Below are 6,288 nucleotides of genomic sequence, written 5' to 3'. Positions count from 1 at the left end.
TGGGGTATTGTTTTATTATTGTTGGCCATTTGTTATCTTGGAAGCTGGGGGTAGCAGCTCAAGTTAAGCAGTGGGGTTTAAAATAGATGTGGAATCTGCTTCGGAAAACACTGAAGGGCGCATTGTATTGCTTACAGTAAAATTTGTTTTGTAGTATTGTGCAAGTGTTTTTTTCCCCTGCACTTTAGTATATGAATTAAGATTTCATTAGAACGTAATAAGAGAACTAGTGTTCTAATTAGCCTGAGGTTCACTTGCAATTTTCTTAATTTTAGGCAAATCTGGGAAAGGGAAACTTTAGACCTTTTTGTACCCTTTCACGTCCACTTAATGTTATTAATTTTGTAAACTTTCCAGAATGGTTTTGATCTGGTGTGTAAATCAGATATGTTGTAATTAGATGTGCCCGGTGGTTAAAGAAAAGGGCTTGTAACCAGGAGGTCCCCGGTTCAAATCCCGGCTTACTTACTGTGTGACCCTGAGCAAGTCACTTAACCTCCTTGTGCGCTGTCTTTTGGGTGAGATGTTGTTGTAAGTGACTCTGCAGCTGATGCATAGTTCACACACCCTAGTCTCTAAGTCGCCTTGGATGAAGGCACCTGCTTAATAAACAAATAATAATTCCAAATGTTTGACACATGATTTAAATGTTTATATTGTCATCCCCTAAATATAGGTTGTTGATGCAATACAGGAGGGTTCACTGATACTGTAAAATGTTAAACTGGTTTATCTCTACATGGTGTATAAAATGTAAAAGGAGATGCAGTATCTACCACTTGTACAGGGTTATTTCGGGCAGCCGTTTACATCGGACAAATAGCTATTTCCGTTTGCCATTCCCATTGATTTCAACAACAAAGGCATTGTTTATACCTTGTTAAGCATGCCATATTTTGGGCAAACTCAGCTGTTTGGATCTCGTTATGTGCCGTTCACATAGATTTAAATAACACACTGTTTATTACTGTAGTAATCACTCTTACTAATCCACTAATTTTCACCTTGTTAACTTTCCATTCACATACATTTCAATACAAAAGGTAGCACTTTACTGTAGTAAAAGCTTGACAGATCAATCGATCAGCTGTTTGCTCCTCGTTACTGAGCGATTACCCCTGTAATGTACCTTGGCTATTTTAATCTCTGTATGCAGTGTCAAAAAACAGCACTGACTGCAACAGCAAGCAAGCATGGCTGGAAAGAGAAAAGTGCTAATAAAATGTGTTAGATGCTGTGCTAAAGCATGCTTGAACTCTCAGTCAGCAAACAATGCAACGTTGCTTCAAAAAAGCTGGGGTTTCTGTAGTTGAGGAGGGGCGTGCTTACGAAAATACAACCAAAACCACACCAGACAGGATCTCCGAGGAAGAATTCTCAGCTGTGTTACCTTGGCGACCAGGACGCTTTGCCTGAAACAGACACCGATTGAAGTAAGTGTGCATGGTGTGCTTGTAACACTGGCGTGCTATGGAGCAGCATCCGGATATAGAGCTGAATTGGGAGTTTGCCGTCCATAATTGCAACTGGAAACAATGTGCAGTAATGTAGCCTACCTGTACTGTACATTTCTGTACTTGCATTATTTTTATTACATTCATATGCTTTAATACATCTTTATTAGTGTAATGAGTGTCTTAATAAAGATTGTTCCCTTCATACATGCATGATTACTGTACTGGTGATTGGGGGACATTTTGAATGTCAGGTTATTGTGTGGGAGTTTATACCATCCATAGCTTACTGCGGGTGAATCACATTAACACAATGCCGACTATAATTACATAACATTACAGATAACTGGAAGTATAAGATTTAGCCTTTTGCAGAGCTGTTTTCTGTATTATGTGAGTGCTGGTTACCCAGTCTCCAGGGATGCTAAATATTATATAATCTGTCAATTACAGCAAATATCTGGTTATGTAATCCCTTTGTTACTCCACTAAAAGGCAGTTCAATGGAGACTTGATTTTGGGGAAGTTGTTGATAATTGTGAATCTGAGACCAACATAACCCATAGTGCTGAATTCAAGGTAGGATTGACTTAATTTCTTGGCTTTCTGCACTTGTCACACATCTTCAGTAGATGTCAGTTCTAGAACATTGTGGCAATAGAAATTAGAAATGCAAACAGTGCAGCAAAGTAGCAAATTGAATTTGCGATCTTTTTGTCATTGTATTGACGTATATAGTTATTCTAGCTAATCTTTAATAATCCAATGTGCAAGGTATGGCAGTATACTGTCCCACCAAAAATGTAGCATTTAGTTGATGACAACTCAGTTCTTTACATTCATAAAAGCACTAAGTCAAAATGCATTCAAAACAGATGCAAAGGTATTTAGAAGAAATGCAAAAATACATAAATTGACATAAGATTAATTGTTGGGACTAGAGTAGACACCATGTTGGAATTTATTAGAAACTGAATATTGATATATTTTTAAATCAGCTGCCTTTTTGCGCACTATTCACCTTATAATGGTACAGCATGAGAATGGTTTGAGAATGAATATTCCTGGTGTGGAAATGGGTCAAGGCATGCATACTGCAGAAGACTAGTGGTAAGGTGCTTGCTATGTGTATCAACTGGAAGGAATGTGTTGAACTTTGCAAATCAATGGCTTTGAGCCTCCCAGGAGATTGCAGTCCATACAATGAGGCTATAAAAATGATTTGTGTGAGCGCTCAACAGCTAGATTTGTTAAGTTCAAACTCTTCCCATTGTACTTCAGATGTGTACAGTAGTTTGCATCACTAACTTGTTAACGTTATGTGACCTTTATTGCAAGCTGTGATCACATATTCTATATATGTAAGAATTAAAGGTGTGCACAAATGTATTACTTGTATTCTAATTGTCTTTTAAGAAGGTTTTATTGGCAGAATATTTCATCCGGGGCGCTGACTTTTTTACTGTCGTACTGGCATACAGAGGCTGTAAACTGACAATGAAAAGATGTGTTTTGCCATTTGCTGCTTTTTTTGACTTGTTGGCAATACACTGCTTTTCACTAAACGCGGCTGGTGCTTACTTCTATGATGACACTTTGGCTGATGTAGCTGACTGTTACATGATTTAGGCAAGACAAAAAGCTGCAGCTGAACTCCGTCAAAGCAGCTTGACACACACAAGACAAACCCACAATGTTCTAGAAATTGTAATAAGAACCTATGGGAATGATGGCAAGCATCATACAACGTAAGGGGATGGTACAGGTAAAAAGAGCTAGAAGATACGTACTCTCTAAATAAGCAGGAGGTCTGAGTGGGGTAAAAGGTTCAAATACTGTCAGTCGTATACTTTTTCTTGCTGTTTTATTAGTTATCAGAATTTTCAATCAGCAGTTCCCAGTTTAATAATTCGTCATCCCCCACCATGCAGGATGCGTTGTCTTCTGTCTGATTCAGCGCTGGTGGATGTTTGTGACCAGATGAGTGTGCTGACAGGAGCAGGACTCTGACTCATACTGTTAGCCTGACCGGGATACCATTTGTGATTCGGAGGCATGCAACAAGCAGAATACTGCAGTTAAAATGATTTCCCTTTTTTGTGCATCAAACCATTTTAATTTTATATTTTTCATTAGAAAGCCCTTGAAATATGATTGCAGAAAGGTAACATTCACACAACCTCTGCCCTGGTACCATTTTATCAATCACATGTGGTTTATGAATCATCAGCCACCAATCCAAGATACAACTCTCCAGGATGTGGTCCACTTGAATTGCAAATTACACACTATTAATCTGACTGCTGAATCTACTGTTGGCAATATTGCAACTAATTGCATATAATGCATTTGTTGTATGTGTTGTAATTTACAATCAACACCCACAAATCTGAGTTTTAGTATGGTTGCATGAAGTGCAACATTTCTAAAATATGGAGGAACTCATTTCAAAACCATGTGGGTCATTATGCCAGCAAACTTGTGCTGGAGTTTTTCTTTTTTCAAGAAGCCATTCATTGATCTGAGTGTGAGTTGCTAATCTCTGACATGAATAATTGTCTCTGTGTGAAAACAGCAATGTCAAAGGAAATGCAGCCAAAATCTACCAATTTAATAGTTTGTTTTCTCAGTTTTATGTGGCTTATCTTGTAGGTGACCTAGCAATAATAGCAACATAGGCTATCATGAACTGTACTTTTAACTTCAAATAAGAATAATTGTGGTACAGTAGCTGATTACTACGTTCAAACTGCAATGCAATATATCTCTGCTAGGTTAACGGTTACGTTGACCATTGCCTGCAGAGCTGTTCTGGTGGTTTCTGACTTGCATTTCTTTTTTCACTGTGTTGTCACTATTGTCATTAAATGGTTTATACCGTGCTGTATAACATGGCAAACATATGGAAATGAGGTAGGTCATTTTCCAGGTTATGCATTGCCTCAACCTGGAACTGCATACTGTGTGTATTTATATGTATGTATATATTTGAGTAATTGCAGAATCATTAACAAGAATTGTGAACTGTGAAATAAATGTAATTTGAACTCTTGTCTGTTCAAGCCCACACCCAACCTCACTATCCCAAAACAACTGAAGCTGTGTCTTTAACACATTTTATAAACCATTGTCCAGGGTGTCTTACTGTAGTTGCATACAGGATTACAAGTTAGATCCATTCTGTGGATCTCAGTAAGCTTTAGCTGTTAACATTTTTTTTTTTTTTTTAAATTGGTTGACTCCAAAGCTCATGGCGAACCCTGCAGCGGTTCAAATGTTTTACCCACTATTTTCGTTACTTACACCACCAATAATGACACTATAGCTCTAGACTGGCACCAAGAGCTACTGTAAAAGGTTCATCGTACATCTGGTTGTGAAAATGTAAAGGGGCATCCTCCAGCCATGCTACTCCAGACTGACAAAAAAAAAAAAAGATAAAATAAACTGTTGCTAATTCTTATTGACAGGTGCAAACTGCAGGCAGTCTACTTGTCTGAGAAGGATATAATACAATTTATATAAAAAGAATTCTAAAGCTGTGTAAATTGTGCCAGCAGTGAATTGCACATAGTGCGCGCTTATGCAAACGACTGTCTTTACTTTTATTAACTCTTTCATTCTGCAGAATGAGGACAATGACTCTGGGAAAGTATAGGTAACTTACACAAGTAAAATAAACAATATCAAACAGTATTTTGTCAAAAAGGGGCTCCCTTTCTTATGCAATCATCATTAAAACTCCAAATTAGACTTCAACAGCATCAACAGTAAGGCAATAATATCGGTGGGCCTCTTCCACACTTTCTTTAATTGCATATGCATGCCTAGAGCACAGTGCATTGACAAAGACTTGCACTGTATATACAAGAAAGAGGGCGCCTTAACGATGGACCCGAATGGAATTGTCAGTTTGTGATTGCAAACCTGTATAAAAACATCCAGAATAAATTATTCAGTCCTGCAAGATGCCGAGTGCTAGTTTTATTGTAGATTGCAGAATTGGAAATCAATTAAACAGAGACGTTTACACCATTTCTACAAGTATTAATCCATAAACTGATCATTACTAAAGGTTGGCCCCAATCCGTGTTCAGTACTTAATTATCACAATATTAGCATGTACACGTGAAAGTTTTCTACTCACATATTTGAATTGCATTTTTACATTGAACACTACACAATTTGTATTCCATTTTCAATCAGCTAACAATTCTAACCAGTCCCTCTGATTGCTCAATCAATACAGAATTCACACAAGGGTGCAGAATTCAGTGCACAAAATTACAGACATTGGTTATTTTCACATAGAAAACCATTTCCCTTCAAATACAGACATGTTCATTTGAGTTAGTTTATAAGCAGTACCCATGAACAGGTTCTGTCTGAACTACATGAAGCAAGCACACAGAGTACAATGTTAAAGGTCATGCGGGACAGTACCTACATTTTTTTTAAATGAAAACAGTTGGAAAATGCTTTGTAAAGACAGTTGTGGTAGAAGAAAAATAAGTTAGGAAGCTCCATAATTAGGAGAAAAGCATATATACTGAAACAAAGTAGTCATTGTCCATCCATCAACAGTCCAAAGCACCTTTGGCCCTTGTTCCATAGTCCAATGTCTGTGTTCTTGTGCATATTTTAGCCTTTTAGTCTTGTTCCCCTTTCTTACCAGAGGTATTGTTACTGCAACACATCCTTTAAGTCCTGATTTCAAGAGTGATCTTCGTACTGTTGATTTAATGGACAACGACACCTTTGCCTTCTACCAGCTCTGTTGTCAATTTTCAACACCTGTCTTCTTTCTATTCCTTAAGGATATTATCTTCAAGTA

Source organism: Acipenser ruthenus, chromosome 23 (assembly GCF_902713425.1).
Source record: "Acipenser ruthenus chromosome 23, fAciRut3.2 maternal haplotype, whole genome shotgun sequence".
Lineage (NCBI taxonomy): Eukaryota > Metazoa > Chordata > Actinopteri > Acipenseriformes > Acipenseridae > Acipenser > Acipenser ruthenus.
Note: the sequence above shows the minus strand (reverse complement) of the source record.